Here is an 18,530-nt window from a genome sequence, read left to right on the forward strand (position 1 = left end):
GTGGCCTGATGAGCGGTGCTATGTCTGCACCCAGGATCCGAACTGGCGAAACTCTGGGCTGCCGAAGCAGAGCGTGCAAACTCAACTGCTCGGCCATGGAGCCAGCCCCACACTTAGGATTTTTAATGAGAAAATACTTGCAAAATAATGTTGAGTAAATAAAACATAACTGCAATTTCTATACAAACACACACATGAATATGACTAGAAAAAAATGCTACAAGTTTATCCATCAAAAGTGTAACATATATCTAGATGGTGGGTTTCCAGGTGACTTTTATTTTATTTATTTATTTATTTTTTTGCTTTTCTGTGTTTTGCAAATTTCCTTCATGAAAAAATAGTTTTTTTTAAAAGCATACTTTACTTAGTTTCTTCACAGGCAGGAAACCAGCTTTGACTTTTTATTGCCTAAAAAGATAATGTCCAAATATCTTAATTTAGTAGTCAAGACCCCTCAGACTAGAAGCCCAACTGGCTTACCCAAACCCCTTGTTTCAGTTACAAGGAGCTGTTCAAGGTCTTCTGGGCATGCTCTGTACTTCCTATTTCTGTTCCTTTCTGAAAGCTGGCATCCTTTTTATTTCCCTCCTTCTCCTATAATTTCTACAAATCCTTTAAGACACTATTTAAGTTCCAGCTCTTACTTCGTCCTAAGACCATGAATGATGGAAAAGGTCTCCAAAGATTAGTATCTCTCTTGTTCATTCAGCATTTACCACAGGATGCTTCACATAATCACGGTTCTCTTTCTATGAGTCCATAAGTGTCTCCCCAGCTGCCATTTTGATTCTTAGAAGACAGGCTCTGTGACTTAAGAGTTCTTGTATCCTCAACCCGGTGTCTGTTCACAGTAAGTGTGTAATAACATTTGCAGTGGTTTAGATCCAGGGTTATTTATATATATATGTATATATATATATTTTTTTTTTACTTCGAAATATCTCTGGATCTCACTCTCTTTACGTATATGTTTGTATCTTCTAAGTGCATTGAGCTTATTAAGGAATAATAAAATGTCAGCAGTTAACTTACTAGAAGGGAAACATTTTAAATACATGTAGCTATAAACTATTGCCTAAGCATTCTTTCATCCTTCACAAAAGGTCATTGGTCTTCTCCTCGGGGAATGTTTTCTTCTTACTGTCTCCTGGGATACAACGTAGCTTTCCTTTCCTTCTTTATTCCCTGGTCCCAAGTATAATCTCCACACATGCTCTATCTCTGTGGGTGAAACACTTCCTGCCTCAGTGAAATCCAGCTCCCGGATGAATTCCTGTCAGTTTAGAGAGCAACTTGAGGATTCTGCATTTGGTACCATTAGATTTCCTTGGCATCTCTCCACAGCCACCATTTAGAAAGCTCCTGGTCGGCAGGATTTCTCTCCATCATATACGCTCTGTGCAGATTAAAAAAGGATTGTATTACATTGGCTTGAAAATGTGATAGAAAATGAAATTTGCTTTATCAAGAAAGGAAGCTTTTGAAAACCAGATTGTTCTAATAGGTCCTTATGCACGGAGAGTCCTTAGTGGGGTAAAGTGGCAAATATGGTGAAAGTTCCTTCTTATTTAGATTGCCACTAAATAAATATCACTATGTTTAAAATCACTCCCACAAATAAAGCAAGTTGTAAAACAATATGATCATATTTACGGTCCCCAAAATATGAGTGTATATATACTTATAAAGCAAGCTTGGATTAAGATCTTAAGAAACGTCCTAAGCATTGTACAGTTTATGGCACATATGAAATAATAGCCTATTATTTACTTTAAGATTAAAACCATGTTAAAATCAAATAAGGATATGGAAGTCTCAAGTTCTGATTTTTAATTTTTATGCATTTGTAAAAACTTAAATTCCTTACACAATATTTTTTGGTCCTGGTTAGCTGGTGCCTTAAGCACGTATTTCATCTGCCTATTGGGTAATTCTGTTTTGTTTCTATGGATGTAAATGCACAGAAAAAGATCTGGAAAGTAGCACACCAAATCATTAACAGTGGTTACATCTGCAGAGAGGACCGGCCTGGGAAATGGGGAGCATTGTACCTTTTTCTTTTACTCTCTCTCTTTTTTCCCCTAATCATCTATACCCAAATTGTAGTCATTTATGACATGCACAATCATTAAAAATGAACAAATAAATAAATATGAATACACACACACACACCCTGAGAAAGTATAATGCCTCACTTTTCCTTTTTTTTTTTAATCAAAGTTTAATGTTAAAGTGCTCATACTCTTTGATAAATGTCAATGTAACCTAGAGGGCAGCTCAGATCATCCTCCAAATAGAGTGGACCACTTTCCTTTCTCTTTCACCCAATGACATGTTTAGATGGCTGCCTTCTATCAGCTGTGTTTCAGATGCTGCTGCTACTCCTCATCGCTAACGTTCCTAAGCTCTCACAGTCCGCCAGGCTCTATGTGGACCATCTTGTTGAACTCTCACAGCAGTCCTGTGAGGTGGTGTTATTATTACTGTGATTTTACGGTTGAAGAAACAGAAGCTGGAGAGGTTTCACCACCTTGTGCGAGCTGGGACACAGCTAGCAAGTGACAGAACTGAGACGCACCTCCAGCCAACTGACTCCAGAGTCGGCCTAGGAAGGAGGAAGGGAGTGGAACAAGGCTGTGGTCTAAGATTTTTACTTTATTTCATAGTTGGCATATAGACTTTTGTCTAACTGGGAGGTGACTAAAGGCATTGGGTCTGGTTGATTGCTGGCTGAAAATTACTATTATTATGAGGATGATTATTATAGTATTTAATAATTATGCAGTGCTTTCTACTTCAAAGAACTGTGCTTTATAATCATTTATTAGCTATGTCTCACAACAGCTCTACGATACAAAGATGCAGTTACGATGCATATTTTGCAGAAAGAGAAATTGAGGCAGAGTAAGATGGGTCACATTTTCATGAGAAAGAGTGATGGTGCAATGCAACCTCTTAAATTCCTGACACTCAATAAAGAGCTCAATCTGGACAACAACAGAAATTTAATTCTTTAAACCTTTTAAAGGAATGTGGCAATTCCAATATCTTTTCTCGATGTTTAATTAAAAATTAAGTGTAAAATTGCTAAAAATTGATGACCATTCCTTTTTGGGGTCCTCTGTTTTTGAGCTTTTACTGCATTTGTGTCCATGTGACACTTTTGCTCAAATTCAACCTTGCTATCTCCCATTTCTCCACACAAGCACAATTTTACCTCAGATATTGGTTTCCACTGTCAATATTATATTGCTTCGAATGGCTTCCATCGCCTTTAAAAGATGACTTTTGCTCACCATAGGTATAGGACTTTTTGTGATAACCAGTAACAAAAACAAACTTCATGCAAGAATTATATTGGAATTAAAGAAAGTCTTAGATGTCTGGCAGTTTGTACACCTCAAAAATGAAGATTATGGACATGTCAGTGTGACTTGGGGTGGGAGGGGAGGGGAGAGAAGGATCTGTGTGGTTTATTACAGCGCCCCACAAAAGGCCTGGAAGAGATACACGCATTCTTCTATAAATGTGGTCGGCTCCTTCAGCTGGGAGGCAGACAGGGCTCCAGCACATGGGAAAGGCTCAAGAAATATTAATTTAGTGGTTAAGACCATGTCTTGGAGACAGGCTGCCTGGGTTCTAATCCTGGCTCCATCGCTTGCTAGCTACCTCAGCTCACCGTGCTTGTGTTTTCTCTAACCAGGGAAAAAATAAATAAGTAAAAAGGGATCAAGATCACTGTATATCATGAAATGTAATCACATATTTGCTATTATTTGTCTTTTATATTTCCAAGGTAGTTGACAAATAACATTAGCTGCAACTCCGTTAAAATGTTGGCGGTAATGATATTTATAATCTGTTGTCTGCACTTGACTGGCTTGTTTAGAAATGGTATGACATGGTACCTCACAATTTCCTACTCCAGAAAAACAATTTAAAATTACCTTGGAACACACTGGAACAAATAGTTATGAGCACATGTAAAATCTATAAGGTGAAATTCCATATACTTGTTTCTCCAAAACGTCCATACGATCCCCTATAGTAGGGGCTCCAGACTCAGCACCGCCATGGAGAGCTCACATGTGAGTGAGGCCAGCTCACTGTACCACCCGAATAAGCTGTGTTTGAGCTGAAGAGGCTGACGTCCCGTGGGAGGCATGCCCAGTCTGCCAGAGTGTCTAAATTTTCAAGAGATGCCAGAAATTGGGATTTTTTTACATGACATTTCCCAATTTTAAAATTTTAGCTCAGTTTATTTCTTGGTAAAAAAACTCTGTGAGTCAAACAACACATTGGAGGGCCATTTATCAAATCTCTGCCAATTACATTAGTACATAAATATGAGTACACTGTGCTGTTTTTCAAATCAGCAAATGCTTTTGAAGCACCTGTGCCAAGGCAGGAATAAAGGGTGAGCAACATGAAATATGACAAAGTCCTCAAGAAGCTACAGGTCTAGTGTGAGGGCAGGTAATGATGTCACAGAAGAGAAGGAAAAGTGCCATAGCAGAGTGCAGGACCCAGGGCATGACCCTGGTGGTTGAAGTATTGGATCAGGCCCATGTTAAAACAGACAAATAACAAAGAACCCCATTATCTGAGAGATTGGCAAATGGTGGACACCCAAGTAGATGGCTCTTTTGTTTAACAAAACACCTCAATGGATTTTTGGGGTAGGAGTTATGCATGGACAATTCCAGGGGGACCATTCCTATTGCAGCCTGTGCAATGGGCACCCCCTGGAGTACCATTCAGGTTGTATTCTTTGTGAATGGTACCCCCTGGAATTGTGCAACCTGTGATTCTGTTAACAAAGATAGGTCTGGAGTCCGGCCTGAGAGGAGGATTGAGAGCTAAATCCTTCTACATAATAAAGTAAGAGGAATTTAACTCTTCACTTCGTGGATGGAGGGAGGAAGGTGGAGGGGTGCCTGTAACGGGGAGAAGAAAAGGGTTTGGAGAACAGATCTCTACGATGAGGATGGGCCAGCAATTTGGCAACAACCGGGAGCCCATGAACCTGGTGAGAGAGTCCCTGTAATTTTTACAAGAAATGCGTAAAATCCTCTGTCATCTTCTGGAACCTACAGGAGACACTGACAAATGAACTCAGACAACTTGTTTCTCCAGCATCAAGTAAAGCCTTTGAACCTCTTCTGTATGAATCAGCAGATGACCAGGAAAGATTCGATACTCAGGCTCACACAGCAACTCTTAGCTGAACATACAATATTACAGCAACCTGCCTTTTTACTGTTTTTCTTCAAAAAGCTCAAAGCACTTACACTTTTATTTCCTCATTTGTTCTAACATTCCAGTGTGGGAGGGGCAGATTTATGATGACATTATTTATAGATGGAGAAATGGAAACAGAGATTAAATCTCTGACTCAGTGTTGCATAGTTGGGGTGGTGGAACCCACACTGGAATTTGGTTCTTCAGCTCCTGCCACTAAGTGGGGAGATCATGAGTGTGGGAATTAGAGGGATCTTTGTCTGAACAATCCTGATTTCTGCCCCTGAACAAGAATGTGGCCTTAAATCAGTTGTTTCATCTAAGTCGCAGTTTTTCTCTTCTGTAAAATTAAGACCACGAAACCTCATGGCAGTGTAGTGAGGATTAACACAGAAAATGCACGAAAGCCCTGGCACAGAGTGGTTCCCAAAGAAGATTAGTTCCACCCCCAACCCAGAATTATCTGGTTAAATTTCAGTACAAATTTGAAGTAATCAAAAAAGAATCCTCCATTAAAACTAATTTTTTTCTAGCCTTATCTCCCACTGAGAGCAAAACATGAATAAAAATGCTTCCCCATGTCGTTTAGTTCAATGGGAAGAGCTTTGCTACAGTAGAGCTGTTCCTGTCGGGGATCATTAGAGAAAGAGAGGCCTCTGTGGAAGAGCAGAGTAGAGGCAGCGGCTGAGTCTCCTGGAAGATCTGTTACGGCAGAGTTTCTGATTCACGAGGTCTGCAGTGGGGCCTAAAAATGTGCATTTGTGACAAGTTCAGAGATGACGTTGATGCTGCTAGTCCAGGGACCACATGTCACAGAAGCATGAGTGTGGTTGAGTGAAATTCCGGGGGTGGGCCCAGCCATCTGTGTTTTCACAAGATCTCCACGTGAATCTGCCGACTCTCAGGTCTGAGAACCACTCGAACAGAGGTGAAAAGCACCTGAGGAGTCAGACCCACATTCAGATCCTGGCTGCACGGGCTACTAGTTAGACGGCCAGTGTCAGTGACAAACCTCTAGCACTTCTGCATCCCGCAGGGAGCCTGACAATGTCTGCTGTTCACCGCTTCTCTCACCATCCCCCTGAGCCCTTGGTGGAGAGAGAAGTTAGCAGTCCTGCCAGCCCAGGCTCTGTTTTTTACTTCTTCACACTCTGAGGCATGAAAGGCTGTTTAAATTTGAGTATTAAGGAAGTATTTACAAACACCTCTGTAATCACAAAAATAAAATAAACAAGACAGTACCGTAAATAAAGCCAGTAGCAAAGGCATTGTTTGCATCTTAAATTTGTAATAAAGGGTTCTGAATTATTTCCATTTCCCCTGCCTTTCTTAGCAGAAAATTAAAAAAACTTCCTCCCCCACAGTTTTAATTTGTTTAATTTGTTAATTTGCTAAATTTGTTTTGCAGATAGCATGCATGCTGAGGCATTCCTGCCACCCCGCCTCCCCGTAGGTGGCCTCAGATACAGAATCTGCCTCAGATGCTCAGTGTCTTCCTAGTTTTATACTTGAGAAACCCCTTGTTCTTTTTCCCCCTCCTTTCCCTGCATGGCATCTGACTCTGTGGGCCCTCATACTGTCTCAGTTCACAGTGTCACAAGTATCCGGGTTGGCCCTAGGACGTTCTTTCTTTTCCATTGCAAAACCTCTACTTTTTTCTTATTTCCTTAGCTAACCTTTCTTATTGCCTATTGCTAACCCACATTACCATCTGTTAGAGTGACTCCACTGGAGGAGAAATTGTCCCTATTGTTGATGAGTTATGAGAATTGGTGATTTTTACCCAGTGCTGCGTTGGCACCAGGTACACTGCAGTGTTCATCACGCATTTTCATTTTGAATTCCTACAATGATGTACAGATGATCATATATGCACCTGTACAGACACACACACACACATCAAATACATTACAAATGAGGAAACTGAAGCTTAGAGGCCAAGCAACTTGGGGTGAAAAAGTAAAAGTAAATTCCAGGATCCAATAGATCAATAAGATTCAATCCAATAGACAATAAGATTCCACAGCCCCCCAGCTCTCGGCTTCGGCTGAAATTCCAAGTTATGATGAAATACATACAGGAGTATAATTTGGTTCCTGCCCTTAAAGAATGTGAAACTCTTGTTAGGAGTAGATGAGATTTGCATACACAACACGAGTTAAAATAAAATCAAGAGCCGACGTTTTTGGCGGTAGTGGGTTTGGTACCTTCGGCGGATCTCTTCCGCAAGATGCAGAGACCAGGCCAACGTCAGGGGTTTGGGACGGTTCCTTACACAGTGCCCACGCGCAGGAAGCGCTCAGTAAACCTAACTCTTAGGATTCTTAAAGCAGGTGGCCTGGAGTCGGGGGAACACTGGAGTCAGGAGGCCAGGGTACGCGCGGGGCCCCGCCCCTCAGTTCTCCGAGCCTGGGTGTCCTCGTCTGTCAAGTCGGACCGTCAGACGGATGGGAGAGGCCCGGGGCAGGGGCGGGGCCGCCGCGGCCGGGGGCGGGGCCTCGGGGTTGACGGGCAGCCGGGGGTGTGGCCGCTGGGTTGACGAGCGGCCGGGGGCGGGGCCGCGGGGTGACGAGCTGCCGGGGGCGGGGCCGCGGGGGTGACGAGCTGCCGGGGGCGGGGCCGCGGGGGTTGACGAGCTGCTGGGGACAGGGCCTCAGGAGGGCCGACGAGCAGCCGGGGGCGGGGCCGCGGGCGCCGCGCGGAGAGGCCCCGCCCCCCGGGAGGCCCTGTCAGCCCCAGCCCGCGAGCAGTTCCGGTGCCAAACCCTCCCTGCCCCTCGCCCCCGGAAGTGCTTTTCCAGGATTCGGGCCGGAGAGGCCTTGCGGGCACAGCCGCGGAGGCTCGGTAGGCTCCTAGGGCTCCTGCCGGGTCGGAGCCCGGGGCCTGCGAGCGCCCGCCACCCGCGCCCCGCCCCCGCCGCGCCGGGCCGACGGTGAGTGCCGGGGAGCCGTCTGCGCCGGCCGGGGCCCCTGCCCGCCCCGGCTCCGCGCTGCGGGCTCGGCCGTCTGGTTCGGGGGGAAGGGGCGCGGGCCGCCGCGGTCTTCGCGACCCGGGGCGGGAGGCGCGGGCGGCGGCCGCGGGTGGGCGGGACGCGGCAGCGGGTCCCAAGCCTTGTAGCTGTGGGGACGCGGTGGGGTGGCGGGGCCTCGGTGCCTCTGACCTGTCTCCGCTGCCGCCCGGGCCTCGCGCCGCCTCCGGGTCTGGCTCGGGGGTGCGCCCCGGGCCGGGAGCTGGACGCCGGCCGCAGCCGGGCCCCGGCTCGGTCCGCGTCCCGCGCTACCTGGGGCTCGGCGCTGAGCCGGCCCCGGGGTGGCCCGCAGGCCGGGGCGGGGCGGGGCGGGGGAGGAGGCCCGATCCTCGGCAGGCTCGGCGTCCAGACCCGCCTGGGGGTTGCCCGGGACCGGTTTGGACTGCGCTCGGGCCGGTCCTGCAGACGCGGGCCCCGGGCACCGTCCTGCCTCCTGCGTCTCACACCCTGTGAGCTCGCTCAAGCTGCTGTTGAAGTCGCTTCTCAAAAACAGCTTGCTTGAGAAAATCGGTAGTTCAGGTGGGTTCCCGTATTTTCTTGCAGACTTAAGAAAATGATGCTGTTCTCTAATCTGCTCATCTCCCAATTCCTGTGGCTCTCCGAGGTCACACTTGTGCGATGAGTTCAGTCTGCGTTTGTTGCACGAATGGATTGCAGAAGGTTGGGGAATTGTTATACCCCCTCTGCCCCCAAGTTTGTATACGTTCATAGTTGGAGCTGTCATTTTCCTTAACTTTTAAAGAAAAATTGTTCTCGGTAACTGTTAAGAGGTTCCGCGTACTGTTGCAGCTGTTGCTGCGTGCCGAGATTCACACAGGTGGGCAGAGGTGTTCTGTTTTGTTTTATTTATTTATTTTTTTAACTTGTGAGGTGTTTATCTTGGGCAAGTTGAAAATAGAGGAAAAAGTGATGCATAGGTAGTTATTTTTAGTGAACAGATTTTATGTAATAAATTACTGCTGACAGGTTTGTAGGAAACAAGGGTTTTCAACATTTGATGGTGATTTTTGAGTTATGGTCCTAAGGGGATACAGTCACTGCAGGGGATGACTCTGGGCAGATGGCCATTGCTTTCCCATGTAGAGTACACACAAATTGCCTTGGTGAGACCAGTGACACTAGACTGCACTTATGATCTTGTGCTAATATTAGGACTCATATTGTAGTTTTTTGGGTACTTATCTCATTCTCTCTCCTCCCACCATTGGAAGGGGAGGTAATACTGTGAATTAGGGAAAACAGACTGAAGTGACAAGTTCAGTGAGCTTGCCTATGCAAAAGAACATTTATTTCAGGGTTGTTGATCTTCAGCAGGCAAAGGATGGATGATTTTTAAAGTCCCTGGAAAAAATTGTGGAGGAAGTTTAGTTGCCCAACTTTTGGATTTAGCAAGAAACTGTAGATTCTTAGACATTTGAAGTGCTTAATTTTTTTAGAGCATACAGTTGGAATATTGGGATTGAGACAATCTGGAAAAGGAGTCCAGGTAGATACAGTTATAGATCCATACTGAACGTGTGGATATAACTGTTGTTTTGAAGGGAAATATTTCAAGAATTGAAGGAGCAGAAAAGGTAGTTGGGGAAAATCAGATACAGTTAGACATTGTAAATTTTATTGTGTTCAAGTCAGTTCAGCAGATATTGAACATTTGCTTTGTTAGGCATCAAGCTGTTAGGCAACCATGTGGGAACAAATAAAGATACAGCCATAGCAACTTAGATTTGTGTTTTGGCAGTAATTTTCTAAGGTATGTCAGGAATCATGAAGAGGTGAATTGTATTTAGGCATATTAAAAGTTTTTCCTAGTTGGAAGGCGTGTGCTTTATGAAAAGCTCTGTTAGGCATTATAGGATATGTAGATTAATTCTTTGGTCTAGGAATTTGAAATCTAGAAGAGGATGTAAGATATTTGCATGAAAATTTACAACATAAAGAAAAATATGTAAATACTTAGTACTTGAAGGTTTGACCTAAAGTTTGGAGTTGTAGGAAAGGAAAATGGGTTTATTTTTAGCTGGAGTAATCAGGGAAGGTGGTGGAGATAGAGCAATACTTAGGAAGGGAGCTCTGAAGCTGCTGCTGATTGCGCACTTAGCACCACGCTCTGTGCTAGTGCTTTACATATGTTTTCTAAGCTTCACAACAACATGTAAGCGTCTTAATAATGAGGACACTCATGCTCACATATGTTAAGTAGCTTGCCTGGACTGTGTAGCTAGCCAGTAACTGAACCTCAATTTGAATCCAGATCTGCCTGGTACCAATGCCTGTGCGTTTCCACTACATCATACTACTTCCCAATATACTGGTACCTGCATTCAATATTGCAGAGGGTAAGACTTTTCTAAGACAGACATTTAGGGGTTGGGAGGAGGGGGTGAAGAAGGCTTTCAAATAAAGGGAATGATGTGAACACCATTGTGGAGGTGGGAAAGTTCACGGTGTACTCAGAGAAAAGTTAGTGGGACCAGGTTACTTAGAATATAAGGTGCATTTTGAGGAATAGGAGATGAGGTTTGAAATGTAAGTTGGGGCCGGATCGTGGAGTGTGTTTAAAAGCTGTTGTTTAGGAGTTCAGCATTTGGGAAGTAGTGAGAAACTACCAAGGTCTAATTGTGTAGTGTGTAGAATGATTTGTTGTAGAAAGCTGACTTTCAGTATATTGTAAATACTGGCCAAGGCAAGGCATTGGGATGATTTAGTAGGTGGGTAGGAGGAGGGGTTATTGGGGAAGGTTTGAAGGAAGTGGAAGTTGAAGATGATAGTCACTGTAAATGCGGGTGATGGCAGTGGTGGTACTATTCCTAGAAGTATGGGCAAGGAGGTACATGAAGAGATCAGTTTTGAATATGTTGAGTTTTTATATACTTGCCAAACAGGGGAAATGCCCAGAGGCTTTTGGAAATGTGGGTTTGTAGTTCATGAGCGAGGTCAGTGCTAGGCATATATTAAACATAGGTGTAGGGAATAATACAGATAGATGACTAGTTGAATCTGTATATAAGGAGGAGATGAAAGAGCCAAGGGAGAGTTTAGAGGGGAAAGAAAAAAAAACCCTTTGTGTTAAGTGGCATCTGTTTAAAACAGAAGGAAAAGACACTAAATAGATAATTTTATGCCCTGGGTAAAAAATTTGATAGTGTGTATACTGCTCCCTCACATTGCAGATTCAGATGGAGTAGAAAGAATCTGATCATTGAAAATCCAATTGGGAAGTAAAGTTTTCTTGCCATTGCCAGCAAGAATACTATGCTATCATCACCCTATTTCAGGGAGGATAAACTGTTTCAGAATCATTTGGTCCAGAGTGTCAGTCTTTTGTTACTTAAGAGCTGTTTGGTCATTTCTTTTGGACATTTGTTGGCAAGTGGTATATGAGGATTTGGAAGCAAATCTCTGATACAGTGTTCTATTTATTTATATTATGGCTTTCAATTTTGGTTTCATTATCAAGACCCTCTGAATATTCAAAGATAACTTTTGTGCCTCCTGTTACTACTGGCTGCTAATAATGCCTTTCATAGAAAATGATATATAGTTATATATTTTTCTTCCACCTTTCTTATATAAGTATGTTGATTAACATGAGTAGTTTTGTCTCTAATGTTCTGATTATCCTAGAGGGATAGAATGATAAGATACTTTTATCCATCATATAATGATACATATATAAAAACCATATATTTTAATTGGAAACTGTTTAAGAAGTGTAGATTTATAGAATTTCATGTGGTTTTCTGTTTAGATATTTAAATAGTGGGAACCTGTGTATTAATGTGTAAATTATTGTAATAGTTTGCAGAATGAGGCTTAGAGTTGTAATTTTTTGAGGGCAAGTTTATTATTTTTAGACTCAGTTACCATGGAAGTGTTTATTTTCTTCTTGAGAATTCTCATGTCCCTTTTGTTTTTCAGGAATATGTTTTTCACTGTTTTGCAGGCACTTGGGAATGTCCTAAGGCCCCTGCATCAGGTTGTTGGAGGCAGGGGGTTTTGTGTGTGCTTTGTCTGGGCTGGTTGGCTTAGTTGCACTGAGCCTGGTATTAATGAGGCAAAGGTCAGGAGTTCCATTTAGCTTCAGTCTGAATGATGGCCAGGGAGTACACCTCTCACTCCCCCCAGCTGCCTTGGAAATTCCTCGGTTGTCATTGGTCACAAAGGTGACTGGATTAGGATGGATCTTTATACGAGTGGAAGAATATTAGAGGAAATTTGGCAAAATGGTTAGGAACTCTGACTCTGGAATTAGACACACCTGTGTCAAAATTCTTGGTCTGTGACCTTGGGAGAGTCCCTAAACCCCTCCAAGCCTCTGTTTCCTCTTTATTGAATAGGTTAATATTTGGTTTGGGCATGTCCTGCCCTGGCTTTCTTTTTCCAAGTGGGAGTTAGCTGTTTAGACCTGTGGTTCCCAAATGCTGGACTGTGGTGTGGTGTCAGTCCATGATGAAGTTTTCACTTGCCTGAAGTGAAGTGAGAATGAGTTAGCTTTTCATAAAGCTAAATCTATTGAATTTAAAGGATAATCCTTTTTTCTAAAATTGTCTTTTACCCACTTTTGGTGTATTTAGTTCTTTTATGAAATAATGGTGATGGTAATGGGTAGTTACTTTCTTTTTAAATGTCTTGGCAAAATAAAAGTTGACAACTCTATGCTGGTCCTCCCTTTTTTTTTTTTTTCAGGTTATGGTTCTATGAAATCTGAAAATCTTCGCTTAAACAAAACCGGGGGATTGTGGGAGAGTACTCATCCAGCACATTTACCCATATTCAAGTTAGGTTCGGGGTACCTCCTATCCTTCTGTTACCCTTTAGGGACTGTATTGTGATTCCCACCACCATTAAATTTAACTTTGTCGAGTTTTACGTTAATACTTACAGAACATTTCAAGGAGCAGTTCAGATTGTTTTCAGTTAAATGCAAATAAGTTGCTCCAAATTATTTGTTTAAGGCTGTGTTTCTCAACCAGAATCCCAGGAGGAAACTGGCAAACTGGCGGGGGCTGTCTAGGGGTGCTGCTCTAAGTCATTGCTCTGTTGATTAGCCAACAAGATAAATAACTCGCCTCTGGCATAGTGAAGTAGTAGAGATTGGCTTTCCGTTTCTGCAGAAAAGATTGTTGAAGCTAGAGCGAGAAAAGCTTTTCTAGTTAATATAGCAAGTAAACCTTGTACAAATATCAGTATTCATAATGCTTTCTGGAGAAAGAATGGTTCAGCACTTTGCATCATCTGTTATGTAAGCGGAGCCACGGAAGTCCTCCTGGGGACACAGACCAATTATTAGCACAAGCGCTTAGTGAAATTGCGTTCAGTCTCTAGATGAGAAGCATGTGGACAACCTGGTTCACTTAGTGGTGGGGAGGAACTTAAGGTGCAAACCTAGCCCAAGTGACTGTTAAATTAAGGCTTAACCTTTATTTCCTTTGAGTGTTTGTGGTTAGGTAATTTAAAAAAATTGGGAGTGCTATAGAAATCTTTGATATGTGTTAGGATGCTGAAAGCAAAATGTTCAGGTTAAGTTGAAATAGCTTGGGCCCTCTGTCCTTTAATTTTAAAGAAAACTGGAGGTTTGCTGCTTTAGATATTAAGAATGTTATTGTTTTATAGAGTTTTCTTGTGTATCTTTGTTTCTGGTAAATAGAAAAATCATATAGAATTCATTTATTTTAACAATGCTTAAATTTTTACTTTGAAGTACCCTTAATGGCAGGAATTAATGGTATGCTCAGAAGTCTAGAGATGTGCCCAAAAGTATCCTGTTGTAAGTAAAAAATTTCATGATGCCTATACGGTTTCATTTTTAAACATTCATATGCATTTTGCTGTTATATATGTATGTAAACAGTGTTTCAAAGCACTCTCAACTGAGAAGGGGTGATAGGTGCATCCTGGGGACTTTTGTATCTCCATGACATGGCTTCTATTACAGTTTAGTAACACCATGCTTAACTATTTAATTTTGGCTCATTAAAAAAAAAATCCTGTATTCTGATGGTTTTTGGTGAGATGTAGGGGATGGTGAACAATTTCTGACACTTTCTGTATATTTTTAACAAACAGCAAAGTGTTTTAAATGCTACTACGGAGTTATAGTTTCATAGAAATAAAATACCTTTAAAAGGAGATTTAATTTTAAGATGTTCTTACTTTTATATTTAAGATTATTCAGTTATCATATTTCTAGTGTTACAAGAATATAGGAGCACTGTCTAGTAGAACTTTCTCAGCGATGGCCGTGTTCTCTCTGCCGTTCAGCGTGGTGGCCCTCAGTACGGCTACTGAGCATTAGCCGTGTCTAGTGTTCCAGAGGAGCTCCGTTTGTTTAGGTGTGGCTGGCGGCTGCTGTAATGCATCTCTGGGGTTCAGAGGACCAGCAGAAGAGAGGTCAGACATCTTCATGCCACCCCTCAAGCTCAGTTATATAGGCAGAGCTTAGGAACTCCAGAAGTATTTGTGGAATGAAATAATGAATCTTTTTATTCTTTAAGTTTTAAAGACCAACATTTATGAATTAGTCTGGATTTTTATGGAGTAATCGCTGGTCTTCTGATTCTTTTCTTCTGTGTTGATTTTTAAAATTTGTTTTTATTGCAAAAGAATAGCATAATGTACAATGTAAATAGTTGTAAAATGAACTACCATGTACCACTAAACCAGCTTAAAACATAGAGGCCCCTCTGTACTTCTCAGTGCTCGTGTTCTCTGACGTGCTTCCCATGTGACTGCCGTCTGAATTCTGTGTTAATCAGTTCCTTGCATTTCTTTTTAATTTTAATTAGTATATTTAAAAAATTCCATTTCCCTCTCTTGCAGATTGGCAGTTCAAAGCTATGTAGTTTTCCTTTATTTTAGTTCTGACTCACAACAGATTAGGTATCGTCGTTGTTTTAAACACTGTAGCTTTGATTCGCCTGTATATTTACAAGTGTCTTTACTCATCATTTCTGTGTGCTTCTCAGACCTGCTGTCTGGGATCTGAGATTGTTTTCTCTCTGCTTGAAATATGTCCTTTAGAATTTCCTCCAGTGAGAGTCTGTTGGAAAACTTTTTTTGTTGGAAAATATCTTTATCTTAGTCTCATTCCTGAAGATGGTCTTTCTGAGTGTGCAGTGTATGCCAGCAGTTAGTTTTTGTTATTATTCATTAAACATCTTATAATATTCTTTTATGGCTTTTATTGCTGTTGAAAAATCTGTAATCTGTGTAACTGTCATTCCTTTGTAGGTATCTGTTTCATGACAGCTAATTTTAGAATCTTTTCTGTGTCCTTGGTGTTCTGCACTTTCATTTTGATATATCTGGAAGTTGATTTCTTTTTATTTGTCATGCCTGGAATTCACTAGGCTTTGGAATCTGAAGATTGGTGTCTTTCACCAACTTTGGAGAACTTTTGGCCATTTTCTCCTCAAATTTTATCCTCCTTATTTCCTATCTGGAACTTGTATTTGAAGTTTGTTATTTGTTAGATCTTCTTACTCTACCCTCCCCACCTCTTCACCTGTCTTTCATGTTTTCATTTCTTCATCTTTCTGTGTTGGGTTCTGGATAATGAATGTCTTTCCTTCCGGTTAGCTAATTCTCGCTTCAGCTCTGCTCAATCAGTTTATTGAATTTTTTATATTTTTTCACTTTATTTTAACTATTATATGCATTTTTTTTATTGTGGTAAAATATGCATAAATAGAATTTACCATTTTAAAGTGTACAATTCAGTGACATTAAGTACATTCACATTGTTGTGCAGCCATGACCACTATCTTGTCTGCAGAACTTTTTTCATCATCACAGACTGAAATCTGTACCCATTAAATGATAGTTCCCCATCCCTCCCTCTTAGCCCCGACAACAGTTATTTTACTTTCTGTCTCTATGAATTTGACTATTCTAGGTACCTCATATAAGTGGATTATACAGTATTTGTCTTTTTCTGTCTGGCTTGTGTCTCTTAGCATAATGTCTTCAAGATTCATCCATGTTGTAATAGGTTCATTGAGTTTTTAAAAATTTCATTTACTGTATTTTTTTGTTCCTAGAAGTTTCATTTAGTTCTTTTTTAAGACTGCTTTATCCCTTTTTCGGTAGTGTTATTCTTTTTCTTGGTCATGTTCTCAAGATATCTTTTACTTATTAAAAACCTATTAAATGTGTTTGTTTTTATATTTTATGTCTGATAATTCCAATATCTGAGGTTTGTAGATATGATTCTGCTGTATGTTTTGCTGGCTCTTGCTCATGGTGCCATGTTTTCTTACCTGTTTTGTAATTTGAGTGTGAAGTTCCGTAGAACTTTCTCTGTATTAATTTTGCAGAGTGATTTTTAATAGTACTTAAAAATTGTATAACATAGAGCTTATAAGTAAATCCCTGGAGGTTAAGTATCCTGTTTTCTTAAAATTTTTATTTTGAAATAATTTCAAATTTATAGAAAAGTTGCATCAGTAGACTGCTTTATACCCTTTACCTGTAATCACCCATTTTTAACATTTTGCCATATTTGTGTTGTGGCATACACACACATTGTTACTTATTTTCGTGAACCATTGAAGAGTAGCTTGCATACTTTTTTACCTCTTAATACCTCAAGGTGTATTTCCTAAGAATAAGGATATTTGCTTATGTAATCATAGTACCGTTATCAAATTCCAGAAATTTAACATTGATGAATGTTGTAATCCACACTTTATATGCTAATTCTGTCGGTGTGACTGTGTATTGTATTTAGTTGTCTTTTCTCTCTAGTCTCCTTAATTTGGAAGAGTTCCTTAACCTTTATTTGTCTTTCATGCAATTGAAAAATACAGGTCAGTTGTTTTATAGAAAGTTTTTCAGTTTGGGTTTGTCTGATTTGATCTGATTTGCCTCGCGATTTGATTCAGGCTGTTTGTTTATTTTCACTCAGACTACTACAAAAGTGATGTGTCCCTCTCACGATATCACATCTGGATTTACGTAGTGTCCGTTTGCCCCTCATTGGGAGTTTTAATTTTGGTCAAGGTGTTGTCTGCTTTCCTCGCTGTGTAGTTACTGTTTCTCCCAGGAAACTAATAAGCGTTCTACAGGGAGGTGTCCACGTGTTTTGTTTTTTCTTAGTGAAAAGCTAAGTACAATCATAATATACCTTACATTTGTATACTGCTTTCTAGTTTGTCAAGCATTTTTATATTTTATGATTTTGTTTGAATCTTTATGACAATAGTACCTGTTTTATAGTTCTGGAAATTAAGACTCAGAGACATAGCTAATAAGAGGTAGTACTGGAATTCAAACCCTGATTTTCTTAAGATTCTTTTTACTAGCTGTAACTGCCTTTGAAGTCACTAGATAGACTGTAAACTTAGGGCATGGCCCTTAACAGTATATTACGTATTTACTCTGTCACCATCATACTCAGTGTTCGCTGTTACAGGAAATGTTGCAGAAAATGCCTTTGAGCATATGGATTCCTTTATGTCGTCTTGTTCATTGTTATGTTGTAAGTACTTTGGATTGTTGAAGGAATAAATAACATGTAGACATGAGTCGCTATCTGACTTAACTGCCTTATAAGGTAGTAGTTCTATTGTAGTTGTATTATTTGTATATTTTATATTTATATCTGAATATAGATATATGTAGTGTATAAGTATATATAATAGATACATGCATATCATTGCTGAGAGCTTAAAGCTTGTGCAGAAGGGGTTTTTGATGCTTTACATAATTCTAGCTGAGATTTTTCAGGTCAGAAAGTTAAGGGATTTGCACATAGCAAAGAAAATTTGGCTTTCTTGAAAGCATTAGGTTATAAAGATTAGTGAGGCAGATTTTATGGTACTAGTTCAGTTCTTTTCCTAGTTATTAAACAAGTCCTTAAGATTTGGGTGATGAGAGGAAGGGATTTAAGGTTTTCCCAAGGTCAAGTTTTGCACTGATTATAGGATGTAGTGTTGGTTAATGTAATCTTTTGACCTGGTGAATTAGTAGAAGCTAGGCCCTGTCCACATGCATCCCTCTGTTCTCGTGTGTCCTGCCTTCTACCTCCCATTCTCAGTTAAAGCTGAAGCGACTTGGGCATTGAATCTTGGCTAGAACTTGAATTCACCCATGGACTAATTGATTCAGTAAATAGTTGTTGGGAACCTGCTAGGTAAGCATTGAGGTTAAAATGGTGAATTAGGATAGATGTGGTTGCTGTCATGTAGCACAATCCAGAGGTGATGAATTTTATATCCTTTGTGTGTATTAGTCATTTATATATTTAAATTGAATATGT

General features: G+C 40.9%; 1 protein-coding gene and 1 long non-coding RNA gene across 9 annotated transcripts in view; one reads left to right on the forward strand and one right to left on the reverse strand.

Annotated features, from left to right (window-relative positions):
* Window positions 1–201: 201 nt before the first annotated feature.
* On the reverse strand, window positions 202–7,940 carry LOC139083657 (uncharacterized). Its single transcript, XR_011540549.1, has 2 exons — window positions 7,452–7,940; window positions 202–1,399 (listed from the first exon to the last, which is right to left on the reverse strand). It is a non-coding gene; the product is annotated as an uncharacterized lncRNA (long non-coding RNA).
* A 22-nt stretch (window positions 7,941–7,962) lies between these two features.
* FRS2 (fibroblast growth factor receptor substrate 2) overlaps window positions 7,963–18,530 on the forward strand; it is a 118,590-nt gene continuing 108,022 nt past the window's right edge. For 3 of the 8 annotated variants that reach the window (XM_070622044.1, XM_070622040.1, XM_070622038.1), the window contains exon 1: window positions 7,963–8,176. The gene's annotated coding sequence lies outside the window, so the exon portion shown is untranslated. The remainder of the gene's footprint in view (window positions 8,177–18,530) is intronic. The other 5 variants (XM_070622042.1, XM_070622041.1, XM_070622039.1 and 2 more) reach the window with 4 other exon arrangements.

The sequence above is a fragment of the Equus przewalskii genome, chromosome 5, assembly GCF_037783145.1.
Source record: "Equus przewalskii isolate Varuska chromosome 5, EquPr2, whole genome shotgun sequence".
NCBI classification, from domain to species: domain Eukaryota; kingdom Metazoa; phylum Chordata; class Mammalia; order Perissodactyla; family Equidae; genus Equus; species Equus przewalskii.